The sequence below is a fragment of the Malus sylvestris genome, chromosome 7, assembly GCF_916048215.2.
Source record: "Malus sylvestris chromosome 7, drMalSylv7.2, whole genome shotgun sequence".
Taxonomy (NCBI): domain Eukaryota; kingdom Viridiplantae; phylum Streptophyta; class Magnoliopsida; order Rosales; family Rosaceae; genus Malus; species Malus sylvestris.
The window spans coordinates 14,451,830-14,470,963 of NC_062266.1; the positions used below are offsets into that span (position 1 = coordinate 14,451,830).

The window sequence follows — 19,134 nt, forward strand, 5'->3', positions numbered from 1 at the left end:
ACACCTCAATTAAGACCAAAGTAAGTTTAACCCTTAAATCAATGAGAGCTTTTGTCAAAAGACACAAAGATTTTTCACAAGCCAATAACCATAATAGGGAGAACCTTTGACATCACAAAGAAAGAATTAGTCAAGGATAATCTACAAAATGCTAACATGTGAGATAGTTAAGAAGTGCACAAAGTGACAAACTGACTTAACTGATGAGGTGATTGACAGGACAGATACAAGAATAGGAAAAGTAAACATGCAGAAGAATAACAAAATGGAAGCAATGCTACTCAACCTGTTCAGTCAAAGACACAAAGTCAATAGACCCTTGAAAATTTTTGTGTCTTCGATTTTCCAAGAGACTTATGAAATTCATAGCTAGCTGTTTCTCACAAGGCATCAAGTTTACATCAAAGACATTTCCTTGCAGAAATCTCCTAAGAGCAATATATTTGTTCTTAAGACCTTTGGAGATTAAATAATTTACAACACTCAACCAAACAACTAGTACATAAACTTGATCAGAATGTACGTCAAGGGCTAAATCAAGGTTATCAAAATGAGAAGCAAGCCATGATACAAAGATGTAAACAAACAAGGCATATGGAGAAATTACATTCATAAGCGAGAGAGAAGCATACCTTGGTGTAGTGATACATTCAGCGTCCAAAATGAAGGGCATCTCATCATGAAACATAGTTGAAGATTGAAATTTTCAAATTTCATTATCTGGATGATAGACTTTGGCAAAAATAGACTAATACTCCCTAGAATGAAATACAAGAGGATGTCTTCCCAAGATGCTAGGTTCAACAAAAAACATTCAGAGACGAAGTCTTGTAATTTTCCACATTGGACCATTTGTTGAAAAGTATATGTGTTCCAACCTGAGATCATCACACTTAGAAGTAACAATTGTATAGCAATTTTCCTTTGATCTTGGAACCACCAATATGTTCTTCCCACGTTTATCAACAATTCTGCAACTCGTCTTGGAAAAGCAAATTTCATTAGCAACTTTGTCACAGAGTTGACCAATACTAAGGAGATTAGTTGATAATCCAACCACATAGCAAACATCTTCAAGCATAGGAAGTCCAAGAATCTTCAACACTCATTTTCCAACAAGCTTAGCCTTGTCTCCTTCACAAACTCAATCATACTACTTTTGAATGGCACAAGAGATTAAAAAAAAAAAACATCTTTATCACTTGTCATATGATGAAAGCAACCACTGTCGAGGTGCCAAGTGTCTGGCCTAGAGGATGATGTTGAACTTTGAGCAAACAAACACTTCCCAAATCTACGTTGAAAGCCACTTGAACTTGACTTGAAATTTCTTAAGCTCGAAGAATTAACAATCTTGGACATTCTGCTGACCTTTATAGTTAAACAATTCACTTGTTCCTTTAGATCATTTTCCCTTTCCATGTGTAGTTTTCTACACCTAAGTATAATGTGGCCAAGATCACAACAATGATGACATTTAGGAACGAATCTAGACCCTGAAGTAGAGTTAGCCAAAGGAGATATAACAAATAATTCCTTACAAGCATGCAAGTTCACACTCATGGAACTTGAATTGTTATCATCACAAGCAACCACATCATTACCTTCAAATTAATTTCTTGTAGCGAATGCTCTTTCTGATGAGTCAACACCCATAGACAGACAGTTTAACTAACAAGTAGCCTCATTCAATCCAGAAGTCAACTTCAAATTAGTTTCCCGATATAGTTCATTGTTTTCCCGTAGCAAATGAATTTGTTGAAGCAGACTTTCGTGCCATATCATTAACCTTTGAACATGATCTTCAAGAAAGGAAATTAGGTCATCCATTTCATCATCATCATCATAGAAGAAATCTCTTTCATTTAACTTGTGAAGTTCATCCTCTAACCGTACGATTTTGTCACTCAGTTCTGATCAAACTAGTCAAAGAGACACAACTTTCTTGCAACACAGATACATTTTTGGTAAGCTCAACATTATCCAATGTTGAAACACACATCTCATCAAATGGAGATTCATACAAATTGGACAACTCCTGAGATGATGACATATTGGTATCATCCAGTACTTTGTCTTTTCCTCTGGATGATGTTTCATCAACAGATGTAACAAGCTCATCTTTATCATCTGATGACTTGTCTGATGATACAAAATCTTGCTTATCATTGTCACTCCAAGTAGCCATCATAGCCTTTTCAGGTTTCTTACTAAGAAGTCTGGTGTTGTCACATTTAGCTACACGGTGCTCACTTCCACCATACACAAAATAGGGGCCAGACACTTTAGATAGACTTTTGTCCTTCTTTTTTGAAGAATCACTATATTTCTCACCAGAGAGTAGTTTTTCACGATTGTTTGATGACCCCTCAGACCACTTGACATCCCTTCCTTTGTTTTTGAGGCCTTTTCTAAATTACTTGACAAATAGGCAAGATCATCCTCTGAGAGCAAATCACAAGAGTCACTTGTAATATTGCGGTTATCAACACTTTGAAGAGCAACATCTTTTCCCTTTTTGGTGACACCCTTATCCATGTCAAGCTACATCTCATAAGTAATAAGTTTCCGAACTAACTTTTCGAGTTTAATCTCATTTAAATCTTGAAATTCTTGGATGACAGCCTTCTTTGCTTGGAATCTTTTGAGCAAAGATCTCAAGATCTTTTGAACAATTGTCGTTTCACATATTGGTTTCCCTAATCCCAAGGCTTCATTCATCAACATTTCACCCTTTTCATATAAGGAAGAGAAGGTTTCTGACTCAATCAATCTTAGATCTTCAAACTTTGAGAGGGTCATTTGAAGCTTCAAATCCCTCACTTGTTTGTCACCTTCATGAAGGATTCGAAGTTTGTCCCAAGCTTGCTTTGTAGTTGTACAATAATGAATATGAGAAAACTGAGTTGGCGATATGGCTGATACAATGACATTTCTTGCCTTTCTATTTGCCATGATAGATGTCACTTCACCAGTATTCTATTCACTTTTAGGTTTGATCTCCAACTCCCCATCAACAGCTCTAGAGGGAGCCCTCCACTCAAAAGTAAGATAATCAACAGCAAGAAAATTCGGAGCCTCAAGGAAATTTTGCAACTTCTCACTCCAAGCCGTATAATTCAACCATCAAAGAATGGAGGAGAATTACACGACCCAGCAACACGATTACAATCCATGATGTGAGACTATCCAATACCAAATGAATCTCGGAGATTACTCTATGTATGTCTAAAGCAAGGCTCTGATACCAATTGAAATTGGTACCAGGTGGAATACCCTGCAATAAAACCTTAAAAGCAATTGTACTGACTAGCTAATGTACTAGTAAATTGAATACAGATTGCTAGAATCCCACAAGCATATAAATCAAACAAACTTAAAAGGTTAAGACTTAACAGTGTGAACTTCAGTTAAGCTTTAGTCTTAGTACTTGAGTTAAGTTCTAGTCTTAGTACTTGAGTTAAGTTCACTTGATTAATAAAGTGTCAATACTAGCAAACCCTACAATGTTTAGTTTCAACAAGGTTATAAATAAGGCTTTGTAAAGTATTGAACACAAGCAAGTTTTTTGTCAGAAAAACCCACATCTAGGTTAAAAAATCAGGAACTCTCTGCTGAGTCCAATCCACTAGTGTAAATAAAGGTTCATACAAAGACCACACAAGCTCAATTCCTAGATCCCTATATACGGAGCAACTTTACCTTTGTGCAACCTTGCCTTACACGAGACAGACTCATGTCTTCAAGAAGTGGTAGCTCCTTCTGAGCTCATCACCTTGTGGCACAAGGATCAACATGATCAATGATGTGATATGATTTTATGATATGCACAAGAGATTTGGATTCAACTGACCAGTCAAGTTCTTCAGTCAAACAGTTGAAGAAAAACTTAATATAAATCCGATAGATTAGTCTATGAAGGATATGAAAACTTAGGTTTAGACCAAAAGCTTAATGCAAAATCATTAAAACAATGCAACCCTAATATGCAGTGATTGGGTGTTTGTGCATGAGATGGTTTTGTGGCTAGGGTTTCGGTTTAGAAGCTTAAGAGGTAGCCCTAGCCTAAATGCACTCTTTTTGTGAAAATCCTTATAATGGAGGAGATGAATGTTTCAGACAAGGGGAACAAAGAGACATGTGTCACAAGCTGAAGAGACCTTCCCATATCAAGGGTGAGAAATTCATGCACATGAAAAGGTGTCATATGGGCCATGTGGGCTGTCTTATTTTGCGTGCCTAGACAGCTGGAAAAAAGATGAAAATTATGACTATACAACTACATTAGACAAAAGGATTCTGAAAAAATAATCTTGACATGCATATGCAAATGTATGATTTAAACCTTTTGTAGTGAAGATGGCTGGTCCTTTGACGATTTAATTCCAATAGAAATCCCAGATCAGCATTAACTCCAAATTATGAGCATGTGTGGTAACATTTACAATTTTTTGACAAGTGAAGCAAAACATTAAACCTAGTACTTGTCATCATGTGTATGAAAAGTTATTAATACCATTGGTTAAAAATAAAAGGAACCATTTCTATTTCACACAGCACAAAAAATGGCAATTCATTTTTCTGAAAAAAGTGTTGAAAATCAATTTTATCGACATTTAGGTTAAAATGAAAGTGTAAACAAAAAAAAATATTAAGTTTGAAGAATATTCAAAATCTGAGACATATACATTTAGTATTGAAATGAAAATAGCATGAGGGAGTGATTTGGTTACCATTGCATCAACCAATATAATATTATAATGTGTAAATCAGAGAATAGGGATGATAATTTTAACATTAAACCCGATAACCGTGGATAACCGCTCAAATGGATTAGATTTAGGTATGAAAATATATTTTAGAAATGGAAAAAAACCGTGAATATTATTTAGTGATGGTTTTGGATATGGTTATCGGGGTCCCCAACCCGTTTCCATCCTCAAAATCAACCCGAATAATAATATATATATATATATATATATATATTATTATATATTCATCTCACCAAATCCATTACCTTGAGAATACAAAAGTTGCTTTGTGTGAGTTGCATTTTGTCGGAAAGTTCAAAATGTTTGAAACAAAATCAATGAGAATTCAATGGTACTTATGGAAGATATCAAAGATCAGTGAACATCACCAATATTTAGGCTTAATTTTTATACTCAACTTCATTGAATCATCTTATACATCAAATATTTAATGATGAAATAAATATTTAATGCCTTAATTGAATGAATATTTTTTTTTTGTATTAACGAAGATAGATATAACTGTTAACCAATGGGGAATCTGTTAATCGATGTGTATGGATAATACTCGCTGGTTAATTTGCGGTTATGTGTATGGTTAATTTTCGTTGTTATAGGGATAGATATAACATTTCCTTCTCCAAACCGAACTGTTGCCATCTCTATCAGAGAACTGGTCGGAGTTGAAATGCTTAAGTCTCCAAAATTTGCCACGCGAACTCTAATTGTTTTGGCCGGATTGAAAGGGATCTAAATTACATATTAGAACTATGTTCATTGGACTTAAAACTCTGAAAGTAAAATGTTATAATTGTTAGTAAACAAATGTGTAAAGAGAGACCTAGTGATAGGTGACACGCCCGACCCTGATATTCCCCGAATACCAGGGTAGGCACGTGTTGGCCGACACCCGAATGTGACGAAGCCATACTAAGATGCATGAGAACTAAAGAATATAAATAAGACTTATAAATTTAAAAGTAATTAATATGCAAATAAGGAACGTGTTCAGAGCGTACAACTAACTAGAACACTAAAATGAAATAATATAAAATTGAATGCATACAGAAAGGGTCCTACATTGAGAGGACTCTAAGATGCCGATGCAGGAGTGCCTTGACGCCGGGACTGTACGCCTCGATTCTAAGTCCTAGCATCAAGGCACTCCCACATCGGCATCTTCGAGTCCTCTCGGTGTAGGACCCATTCTTAGATTCATTCAATTTTATATTATTTCATTTTAGTGTTGTAGTTAGTTATATACTCTGAACACGTTCCTCATTTGAATATTAATTACTTTTAAATTATAAGTCTTATTTATATTCTTTAGTTCTCATGCATCTTAGTATGGCTTCGTCACCTTTGGGTGTTGGCCAGCACGTGCTTACCGTGGTGTTTAAGGAATATCAGGGTCGGGTGTGTCAGACTAGTATTAGAGCATACTTAGGACTTCATTCTTCCATTTGGTAACCATAATCCATCGTTCTTCTAAATCTTGTTTGCTTCTATCAAATTCATGGATCCTGCTGGTGGGAATATACCCCAATGACATCATTCTGGTGTAATGGGGAAAATGTAGTAGTTAACCTCCGCCTTTCGGAATGTTTTTCCTGGCAGCAGCAGGCCAAGTCGTACATACATGGAGATTGCTCATAGCCACAGCGTTATGGATCTTAGGGTAGTTAAAGCCTGTCATGAGGCTAAAGATTGGTTGGAGAAAATGGAGGATACTCTTGAGAGCATGAAATGCCCACTGACTAAATGGGCGAATACAGCTGGTTGCTTCCTTCAGGGGGATGCGAGGTTTTGGTGGAAGTCAGCGAAGAGCTCTGGTCCACCTGGTTCCTTGATGACTTGGGCCACATTCAGGAGACTCTTCAGCGCACACTTTTTGAGCCCTAGTTATCAACTGAGAATGAGATAAGAGTTTTTAGAGTTTTGCCAGGGCGACCTGAGCATTTCACAGTTTGACAGTATTTTTCCGCAAATGTCGAGACACCATGAGGAAACTTATGGGAACCAGAAGGAAATGATGATTCAGCTACAAATTACCTTAAACCCAGACTATCGCCAACTTGTGGCTGCACAGAGGCATATATCCTACGAGAAGATGATGGAGACGTACTTGAGGATCGAACAGTTAAGATGAGACAGTCTTAATCAGGATCAGCCTCTGAGTCAGAACCAGCCTCGGAATCAGAACCAGAATCGGTGGGATTGAGGATTCTGATCCCGAAGTATAAGGGAGCATTTTACTTCTTCTTATTCCTTTGGCCCTAGACAGTTGCATTCGTTCAAGTGACAAGGCCAAGGTTCGGGATCATCTAGTGACGGCTAAGGTAGTGAGTCGATGAGACACTCTTTCAGCCACTATAATCTATTGATTCCTACTTGTGTGCGTTGTGGTATGTGCCATATGGGAGATTGCACTGTGAATACTGGCACGTGTTGTAGGTGTGGTGGTATTGGACACTTTGCCCGTGTTTGCCCTTCGGCACACCTATCAGAAAATTATGCTTCTTGTTCAAGTTATAGTGGGGGAAGTAACCCGAATGCTCAGAGTTATGGTGATACTCAGAGCTATAATGACAGTAGTAATCAGAGTACCTAGTTTTCTGCTCAACGATAGCCATAATATCCTGGAGTAGCTTTGGGTAATCGCACTCAGGGGAACAGAGTGGACCGTAACAATCAAGGACCTTGGTGGCCGTAACAATGGAGCGGGACGTCAGGCTTATAGGCGTATCAACGCCATAACTCAGAAGGAGGTGGAACAAGACCCTAGAGATATTACTGGTATGTTATTTGTTTATGGTTTTTGGGCTCGTGTTCTTGAATCAAAGTTACGCTTTCAACCTGTTGGAAATATGCCCTGAAAGTCAATCTTTGGAAGAAACCTTTCAGGACAAATAAATCGATGTATAGATGAATCTTATACATCAAATGGCAAAGATACTAATTAGGACTATCTCAATAAACGATATATGTCCTAAATAGTGTATCCATGGACAATGGATCGATTGAAGAAGTAATCTAATGATGTTAGACTACAGAGACCTTCTTCACATAACCAAATGTCCAAAAAGGTTCCTGGTCATTGGATTGTCGGAGGGATAATGACAATGCTTAGACCGGTACATACTGTGTCTGCTTCAAATGGAAGGATGGAAAGTCTCATCACATTCGTGTTGTGACACTAAGACAAGTATGTAGGTGCTCATTAAGGGAATGAGTTCACTGAACACAATCGAACGAGAGTACTTGCATGGAGGTCTACTCACATGTCAAGCAAGTAACTCTAATGGTTGGAATAATGTAAGTAGTCCTTTGACCTGAGGCATCGTCGTTGTCTTGTGGTTAAGTACTTAATCTTTGATTATGTCAAAGTCTCCCCATTCGCGGGTGTCCACGACATAATTGGGGTTAAGCCACTTAGTCATGAAGGCAAGTGTATGCGCAACAAGGAATCTCTAATCCTCGATAAGAGATGAAGAATACTCTAAGATATGATTCGGGAATCTTCGGCCGAAGTATCGAGCGTAATAAAGGAAAGCGTTCCTATACGACTCAAAAGAATCATATAAGAAGGAATAATCACATTAGGGGTTTGACATAATATTTCCATACCCTAGTAATGTGATTGAGAGTATTGTTTTAGAGAAGGATCGAATTACATTGTAATTCCAACTGAATAGGTTCTCCGAACAAACTTCTACATTAGCTTGGGTAGCCATGATATATGGTTAGATGTCACTCATGGCTTGTGAGTTCTTCTAAATGATTAAATGTAGTCGTCAAAGAAGAAGGTGAATTAAAAGTATGTTTTAATTCACTAAGTGATTGGATTAAATATAATCAATTAGATTGGTGCCAATCACCTCACTGCCTTGCTAATTAGAACCTAAAAGATTGCTCACGAATACACTATTGTAGTGAGTAACTAATGGATGATGGAAATAATTAATTGGATTAATTAAGTGTTGTGATTAATTTAGAAAGTCTAAAGAAATCATAAAAGCGATAAAGATCGTTTTGGGCTTAAAGAAACGTTCGGGTTTAATTGGGCCCATTGGGCCTAAACCCATTGGGCTTTTATTCAAGCATTGGATGACTTGAAATATATAAAAGCCCAAAGCCCAAATCCAACACAAGAGGCCGGCCACTTTAAGTGGAAAGGGAGAGATATTTAGTCAAGTGGTTGACTAGGTTTCTTTTAGTCTATATAAGGAACTTTATAGAGATATTGTTCATGAGGGTTTTTGAAGTGTTAAAACAACAAAGAGGCAAAAGAAAAATAGCTCTCTAACACTACAAAGGCCGGCCACCTTAGGGGTGTTTTTACTAACACATTTTTCACCCTTTTGGTTATTCCTTCATCCTTCTCACTACACTAGTGGGTGAGGATCTTTAGAGGTTTCCTACTTTGGAAACTTAAAGAGAACCTAGGAGCACTTATTCTAACAAAGTGGAGGAGGCAAGGAGGGAAGCTAGGCTCAAGGAGTTCAAGGAACAAAGGGCTTGGAGGTGGTCCATCCTTGGTCTCAAGTCTAGATCAAGAGGTATTAGACTAAACCTTTACTTTGTTCTTCTCTAAAATTGTTTTGATGCATTATATATAAACCTATGAACCTTGAAGGGGATTTGCATGACTATAGCTTTGATAATTTGTTATAACTGCTTCCGCTGCTTTCGTATATTAAATTTGATTTGTATATGCATGATAGTCATTTTGAAATCCCTATATGTGAAAACTCATAATTTTCCCTTCACAACCTAGTCATCTTGTACTCTAGTTTTGATGGATTTGTTTTGACCCTTAAATTCTTAAGTGTTCTTTAGCCTTATCAGCCTAGCTGATTACTAAATTCGAGAGAAAATCTTCAATGAATCAGCTCGCTTAGGCTTTGTGAATCACATTATTTGAGTTTACGGTATGCCATAACTACTAGCACCTCTTTGTGACGCGCGTTTCACATATAAGTCTTGTGAAGTTTTCTTGAAGGCCATAAGTACTAAGTTGTTGTTTAGTACTACATTTCACAAACTATTGGACAGTCTGATCAAGTTATCTAGACCTTGGAAGACGTTTTATGTTCGCTTGTTATGTGGTTTCGGCATGATTAGAATTTGCACCTTTGGGAAGTGACTGCTTGTTTATCGAGACAACAATGTGTTGTCGATATTGCAGGTTGCAGACTGTAATATCGATGGCTTATCGTTGAGTTCGCTAAGCAAGTAGGTAAGTAGGCCGTATATGTGAAGTGAGACAGGATGCGAGCTATGTTGAGGAGCCAGTACCGTATATTTTTAGTTAAGTTTGTAATTCTAGGGATGAAACTCTTACAAGGGGGTAGATTGTAATTCTAGGGATGAAACTTTTACATTTCCCCTAAAAGTTTATGAAATTTTACAATTTGGTCCTCATATCCTCACCCAATCCAGATCTGAATTTTAGATTCTCTCCCTTTCTTTAAATGCCACATGGCATACCCTATCCCTTATCCTTCATTCTCTTTCTCATCCCCCAATCACTTCCAGCTCACTCATTATCTCGAACATTTCCTCCTCTTCTCTCCCAGACCGAACTCACACCTACGCACACCCACACCACCATCTCGATGTCAGCGTAGCACCATAATCACCACCCTCGTGGACCTCCCCTCCCTCTTCCTCCATTTATGTGGAGCTCCAGGGCACCCAAATTTAGGTTAAGCAAGCTCACGGATCTCAAGCTAGAATCCGGCCACCCCCAACTATGTCACAGTAAAATCTCAGGTACCAACTTCTACCCCTCATTTCTACCTTCAATTCCATAGGTAGATCGTAGGGTTTAGTGGCCAAATGAAGGCAATCGAAGCTCGGGAAGCTCCGACTTTCTTCCCCGATGAGAAACAAGTCGAGTGACCCAAGTTTGTTGAACCCAGGCCTTTTAGGCCGAGTAAAACTCGAGCCTCAAGCCCGTTAAGCCTAACCCACCTATTTTATTTAATTATTTTTTGTTAAAAACCCCAAAAGGACCAAAGCCTTTAGGCCGAGAAACCTAGGGCCCTTGGCCTGCTAAACCCTTAGCCTAAGACCAAGGGCTTCAGCCAGTGAGCTTTAAACCAAACCCAAGAAACCTAAACCAGAGGTCCAATACCCTAGGCCCAAGCCCAAACCGGTCCAAACCCTAACCCAGCCGCGTGTGAGCCTACACGTGGCCTGCACGTAGGCGACTGCCGGTGTCAGCGCGTAAGGTGCACGCACCACCATCCACAGCGGCGTTGACGACAACTTTGGTGACTTTTCTGGCAACCTATGGTGGCGATAGGGAGGCATGTGGCCATACCTGAGGTCACTTTTTATGTTATTCGACGTTCTGAACCCGATTATGACTTCTGTTTTCTGAAATTCAATCGTTTCAGTATAGTTTTGTTAATTGTACCCTTTATGTGCTTAGGTGCAATTATTAGCAACGATTACGTCATTCCTACTTCGTACAACTCTTCGACGACGAAGTATTTGTGAGTTGACCCCTTCTAAAATGCATGTTTTAATAGTAGAAATGCATACATGAAAAACATGATTTAATGACTACGTTTTATGAGATATTATGCTTACTGAAAATATTTTGAATTGCCATATTTTATCGAACTTATGTTCTTTGTAGAATAGATGATGGATGACTTTATACTGCTTATGAACATACTTTTGCACACTTCTTTATAGTATAGATGATGGATGAATTTATACTATAAAGATGTTTTTGAGATACACACACACACACACACACACACACACCTATGTTTGGAAAGTCTATGTTCAATGGTTTGTTTGTGCGTGTCTAGTGGTCACATATTGACTTTCAGGTTAGGTGCTGTAGGAGCCTTCGGGCGATGATACTTATATTAACCTTTGGGTTAGGTGTTGTAGGAGTCTACGATACTTGTGAAGGAAGTTTATGAAGGAAGAGTTCTATATGCCTTCAGGCGATACTGATACCACTAGTTAGCACACTATATACGATATATGTTTTATGAGAAGTTTTTATTTCATGCTAGGGTTTCAGAAAACCTACCATATATTATGCTATTAGTTTTCATAAAACTTTGGGGGTTAGTATGTTGAATAACTGTTTTATCTAATATATATTAACTTCGTCCGCTCATGTTTGTTTTGTGCCCCCTCAGGACATAGGAACGAGGAAACGATCTGAGATACGAGGCGTTCCCCTACCAGTGATACCGCCTCATCCTCTCTGCTTTGACCTCTATTGTAATAGCACATCTCTAGTTCATCTTCCGCTTGTACTTTGAAATATAATATGCTCTGAACATGTCATGCACTATCACTATGTTTTCATTGTTGGCAATGAATATTATTATATTATTTTATGTGGTTCGAACGAAATTTATATGCATGTTTCACATGTTCTCAGCATTTGCATTCATAAATGGCTTGTGTCACCTTCGGGTGTCGGTCAGCACGTGGCCATCCTGATGTCCCTAAAAAATCGGGATCAGGGCGTGTTAACAGGTTGATATGTCAAAGTCCTGAAGAACTTGCATGTTCTTTATCAGTTCATCACTACCTTTAATAAATACAAAAATAAGTTAAGTCAGAAGTTGAGTCATGAAAGAAAACCCCCAAAGAAAAAGCCCTAATTAGCGTTGTAGTTATTGAGAGCTAAAAGACAACAATAATACTTTTTTTTTCCTTACAAAATGTAATAATAGTGAAATATGTAATGCAATACAAATAAAACAAGACACTAAAGAAACCAAAATCTTAACCTAAACATTGCTTTCTGCCATTAGAATTTCCTTTGTTTTTTCGCATAACATCCTCACCTACAATGAAGTCACTAAGAAAAGTTTTACCATCAACACATGAATGCGAACATTTATCTTCGTCTCAATCAACACCCTAAGAATCAAAAGCTAGACTTTACCTTTCTTTTACATTTATTAGTAAGAGAATAAAGGAAAACAGCAAAAAACAGAATAAAAATTTCTTTGCGAATTCACTTCAATTTCCAATACCCACTACAAAATAAAGTATCATTAGCGTGGGTCAAATGCTATCAAAAAGACATTTTGCCATTGCAGATACTTACTTTCGATGGGAAAAAGCCCTCGTTAGGCGTCAAAAACTATCTCATTTGAAATATTTTTTTTACCGACCAACCGTAAAAAATACTTCACTTTCGATGCACATGACTCATCGTTACTAGTTATATTTATGTCGGAAATGAGTTTTCAAAATGACAAACTTATTATATTTTTGACATAGAAATGTGGTCGCAAATACTTATATAGTTGTCAAAATTACTTTCTGAATGATGATATATGTTTTTTGCAATGGTTTTTATTTTGACCAAAACGATCGTGTAGGAAAATCTTTTTCCAACAATATATTCTTTATTTATGACAATGCACAATCATCGCTATTACTTTTACTAACAATACGAGTTTGTCGAAAATAAATAACGGCTTGTTAGAAATAGGCACAAAAACATATTTGCAATGATCAAGCATCGTCGAAAATATATACTTACGATTGTGAAGCTTTGTCGGTAATACATATTTGCAATGGCAAGCTTCGTTGGGAATATATATTTTCAACAATGATGCTTTGTCAAGAATATATACGGCAAAGTTTCGTCAATAATATATATTTATGACGGTGAAGTTTCATTGGTGATATACATTCTTGATAGTGAAGCTTCATTGCAAATATATTATTAACCATGTTCAATTGTTAGAAATGTGCACATTAACAAGAGGGATTTATTATTGAAAAATTTATTATTTTATTATAATTAAAATATTTATTGGAATAAAAAAGATGATCAAATAGGTATGTAATCATTAATAATAAATTAACAAAACTATTGAATTAAATTAAAAGCAAAGTCTAGACACTACTTAAAACTAAATAAAATAATAATAATAATAAAAAAAAAGCTTCCACGAATAAAACTAAACAAGTTTAGATATTTGTAATGTCAAAATAAAAGTGATGACACGCAACCTCTCTTCATGTTGAGCATTTGACCAACTTTCAACATTCTCCTGTCAAATAAACAATAATGAGAATACTTAAATAAACAAGTAATATACTATTCAACAGTAAGACAAACAATAAAAATCAAACAAAACAATTTACCATAGAAGCAAATAATCTTGAGCATGTGGAACTATTTGAGTTGGTTGGCATCAATCTTTCAACTAATTCTAGCAAAAAAATAATTTATTTGTTAAAGTGCTGACTTGGCCCTTCTATTGCTCATGACTTTTTTCACGTTCTAAGCACAAACGTTTATTACAACTTTAGCTATTTGAGGGATATGCATCTTTGGTACCTAAACAAGCACTTATACCAAGAATACGACCATGACATGGCCCACCAATCACCTCCTTGTATATGACTCAATTATTCACTTCATTTGTTTCCATGGTAGTATTTTTTTGTTGTCCATTTTTTCTTCCAATAAAATTATAATATATAAGTATAGGTAATATAAACAATATCATGTAAACAAATGGATTCAAAATGTGACAACATACATAAAGTTCGTTGGCCTTTTTACTTGCCCAAGTTTCTTCACCTTCACTCTTACGCTTACTCAAATGAAATTTTTTGAAACAATCAATCAAGCTAGGTTCAATTTGGAATTTCTAGGCCCATATGTTTCTAAGCCAAAATATATACATAAACTTAGTTGTTAGCAAATCCCAGCAGCCATGAAAAATGAATAAAACTGAAATTGCATATAAATATTAATACTGATCATTTTAAATTAAATATAGATGCTAATACTGATCCTTTCAAGAAAATTACATGCTATTAATGATCCTAGTATTCGAATTTCATACCTCCAAAATAAAAGAAAACACAAAAAAAATTTGGATTCCCAACATAAAATTGCACAACAAGGGAAATCCAAGGTCACAAAATCTATAATACTGAAAAAGAAATGGTAGGGAACTGGACGAAGAAGATGTCGTTAGGGTTACCTATATGCTTCTTTGCTAGTTTGATCGTCTGAACTCCAAATATTGAATATGGAGAGTTTTTTGTTGCCTGCTTTGAAGGTTGGAGGCGTTAATATGGAGAATGGCATAGATATAGCCTTAATCTAATAAAGAGCACGATATCTATTTTTAGTTATGGTTAAGGGGGAGAATCAAATTGATAGTGTGCCTTGGTATGGAGTATTAAAAGACATGGTTGAGCTTTGTTACACTGAAGACAATAGAGTTGTATTGTTCAGTTTGATTGGTATGATGTAGTGCGAAAAGGAATGGGTTATAAGATAGATCATTACGGAATAATTAGAATTAATACAACTCGCAAATTGAATACTAAAAAGCCATTTGTGCTACCAAAACCAAGCCTAAGCTTTCTATGTGAGAGAGATTAAAAATAAGGCTCGGAGTTATGTGATTGAAACAAAGCTTAGAAATGTTATGAGATGCCTAATAATGATGATGATGAGCCATACCAAGAAGAAGAGGCGCATAGGGGTATTCAAGCCAACCAAAATGATGATGAAATTGTGGTATAAGCTCTCATACAATCATGATTGTGTTCTTTTTTTGTTTGACAATTTAGTTATGCAAGTGATGTAATTATAATTTGTTCAATGTCCATGACAAATGTTATGAGTTAACAAAGGCAAACAAATTGTTTCTTTGTTATAGAATATTATATTAAGTTATACACCTTTTTGCTCAATGGTTTTATTTTTATGGTCCAACTAGTAAATTTTACCCGTACGTTGTTGCGGGAGCGAAAATATAACTATAGACTATATTTTTAACATATAAATAACCAAAGACTAAGATAAACATGTAGAAAATGGAGCAAATATTTTTACAAAGTTGTATAAGTTTATATGACTTACAGAAAAGACATTGTCAAATGCCTTGTCATTGATATACAAAAATGGCTAGTCTAGTATTCCTCATTGACAGTCATCCCAGTGCTTCATTGAAGGATGATTTTGTGAAAACATGTTCATTTGAATAACATCTATAGCATGCATTTAACAATTAAAAGGCGGAATCATGCTTGCATGCATTCAAAAACAAAACATTACCCATGAAATTCAAAGCCTAGTAGATTGGTGAACCAAGACTCAACTCAAAACAAAGTGAGTTGAAATTTATACCTTTGTAGATTCCTCTTTGCATAAGCAAAGGCTAATCACCCAAAGAGAGGGCCTTCATTCCTTGCATCTAAAATCTATGGATTTGGATGGAAGAATAGGTTTCTCCAAGTTCCCAAAATTGAGAACCTCTAAGTATCTTCACCAAGGTTAGATTGGAGAAGAAAATGAGTGACCTTGGAGTGGTAGGATTGCTAGATACACCCTCCAAGGGGGCCGGCCTCTTTAGAGAGAAAGGAGAGCTTTGTGTTCTCTCCAATTTCCTAAAAGAAACCCTTTATGAATTTTAGGCTATAAAGTTCTTTATATAGTCACTTCTTTAAATGACCTAAAGAACCAAAAACCCTAATTCAACACACATGGCCGGCCACATAAGGGATTTGGGCTTTTGGGCCTTTGTGAATCTTTATTCATTAAATTGTCATACAACTTAAGTCAATGGGCTTGACGTTCGAAGCCCATTGGGCCTTAAGGTCCAAAACTATCCCGAGGTCTTTAACGAACTTATTCGTTTGATTAATTAACATATTAATTAATCCTTGCCATAAATAATTAAACCATTTAATTATTCTTACTCATCTCCATTGTTTCTTCAATCTCCACCTTACACGGTGTACGATCCATTAGGTTCCTTTTAGCGAGGCAATGGACGATTAAAACTGTTTCAAATCGATTGTGAATTGAAACTTACTTTCAATTCTCCCTTTAGTGTTTATACACGTTTAGGGTTTCCACAAACCAAGAGTGACACCTAGCAGCATATCATGGTTACCCAAGCTAATCAGAAAAGGTAGAGAACCTTTTCAGTTTAGGATTACAAATGCAATACGGTCTTTCTCTAATACAATACTCTTGACCACATTGTTTGGTTTGATAGTTTATTCATGTCTACTATCCAATGTGATTCGTGTGCTTATATGATTACCTTGAATGTAATTTGGAACGACTTTCCTAAATCTCATTCATACTCTGGCCAGAGATTCTTAATCATATCATAGAGTATTCTCCCCCAAACGGTTTGAAGGTTAGAGATCTCTTGTTGCGCATTCACTTGCCTCCATAGCTAAGTGGCTTAACCCCAACTATGCCGTGGATACCCTCCTGATGGAGTGACTTTGACATAATCAAAGATCAAGGACTTAACCACAAGACAACTATGATGCCTCAGGTCAAAGGACTACTTTGCATTATCCCAACCATGAGTTCTCATGTGACATGAATATGAGAACTCTTCGTTGATCGTGTTCAGTGAACTCATTCTCTATTGAGCACCTACGTACTTGTCTTGATGTCACACACACCAATGACTCGGGACTAGTCACTCTCCCTGAGAGAAGACACAGCACGTACTGATCTTAACGGACTGTCAATGCCCAATTGGCAATCCTATGATCAGGAACGTTTAGGATGTGTCTACGAAAGAATGGTCTCATGAATCTAACTTCTTTAGATTGCATTCTCCCAATCACATATTCCTTGGACTTATCGTTTAAGCATATAACATTTATATGAGACGGCTCAAACAATAATCTTTGCCCTTGATATTAAACTAGATTAGTTTAACATGTGAAATGTCCGTAAAGTATCATCATATGATTGGTTTTAGGGCACATTTCCAACATTCATTTGTATAATTACTTGAACATGGAATATCCCATAAGAGCACATTTTCCTTTAAGCGTTCACTGCAAATAAAACAATTTGGATCATCTGGAGAAAAAAAAAAGTTACAACTGAAACAAAATGTTAATACAATTGTAATTAATTAGCAGTAATACTTTTACATGAAGGAATCGGACAGACGATGGCAAACTACGATATCAATAAATGAAAAAAATTTCAACAACCATCATTCATTTATATATATGAATAATAAAATCCATTTGCATTAGCTCTGGATCAAGTTCAACTCAAGGCTACAAAAATTTTAAACCCAAGATTCAGATAGCATTATTCAACCCCAAAAACCAAATAGTACATTTAACCGACTTAACACGATTGAAGGCATAAATCAAATCTAGGAAATTATACTCAACCTGCAATGCAGAAACGAACACTGTAGCTTATATACATTCTCAATGTCCTCAGCAAGTCCTCTCTCCAATGGCTCTGCAATCTACAAAAGGTTTTTAGAAGATTATAATTTAAAAACTGAATCACATAAAATTTCTGAAATTAGGTTGCTTCTTACCATAGTTATTTTATTCTTCTTATTGGACGTTTCAGCAAAGCATTTGATTGACAAAGGCTACACTGTTTCACAAAATGAAACAATATGATCAACCTACAAACAAAAGCATATCCATCAAGAAAAGAAGAACATAAAATTTTACTTTAAAAAGAAAAAACGTGAAGATCACGAAGATTGTTGGAGATCGATTCCAAAAACAAATACAAACCCAGTAAAATTCAGCTCAAATTCGTGCAATATAATATAAGCCAAACAACCCCAATTTTCTCAGGAAACCAAGAAAACCCAAGAAAAAAAAACGAAAATGTGAATTCCAAGATCTAATAAAAAGCACAGTGCAAAGATAAATTATATACCTGGCCCATAAAGGGTTTGCAAACTCCCACAACAAAACCCTAAAGTTGGAAGATAAACGTTTCCTGCAACCAAAAACAAAATCAGACAAAAGATCCACACGCAAAATAGGAAAAAATAAAGAAAACACTTAGCAGGAATCGAATTTTACAACAATCAATTAAAAAAATTTCTTACCAACCAAGCACAGAATAACGGCACACAGCAACCAACGCACCCAAATCGTTGCGATTCCTCCGCGGAAAACAGCAGGAAAAAACAGACCAACCACCCTTCTAAACGATCGGATCGCGATAAAAACAGCGAGTCACACACAGAGAAACGCAAAGAGATACGGAAAAACAGAGAGAAGAAAAGAAAAGGAAATGAAAAAGTGGAAGATGCTGGAAGTAGAAGTAAAGGTGTAATGCTCTTCCAGTATCTTTCCTACAAAACGCAACGTGGCCAAAGCTCAACCAAAAACACCAAAAAACACCTTTCAAACGGGAGCAACAACTGGAAACAAAAATGAAAGAGGGGTAAAACCGGATGGGCACTGTTAATGAACAGTACCCATCCGCTGAGCTTTAGTATATATAGAATAGAATATCATTTTTTATCCTTTGTGCCACAATCCTGTGGTTGGGTTGAACATCTGATATTTTTTAATTAGTTTTTCATCCTACAACCGATTTTTTTATCATTTG

At 36.3% G+C, this 19,134-nt stretch overlaps 1 long non-coding RNA gene across 3 annotated transcripts; it reads right to left on the reverse strand.

Moving 5' to 3' along the window:
* Positions 1 to 15,559: 15,559 nt before the first annotated feature.
* On the reverse strand, positions 15,560 to 19,059 carry LOC126628310 (uncharacterized). Of its 3 annotated transcripts, none has more exons than XR_007625365.1 (6): positions 18,626 to 19,059; positions 18,451 to 18,513; positions 18,095 to 18,187; positions 17,940 to 18,019; positions 17,524 to 17,588; positions 15,560 to 15,720 (listed from the first exon to the last, which is right to left on the reverse strand). It is a non-coding gene; the product is annotated as an uncharacterized LOC126628310 (long non-coding RNA). The 3 variants fall into 3 exon arrangements; XR_007625366.1 differs by having other exon boundaries at positions 18,095 to 18,156; positions 18,626 to 19,058; XR_007625367.1 differs by lacking the exon at positions 18,095 to 18,187 and having other exon boundaries at positions 18,626 to 19,057.
* Between the last annotated feature and the right edge of the window lie 75 nt (positions 19,060 to 19,134).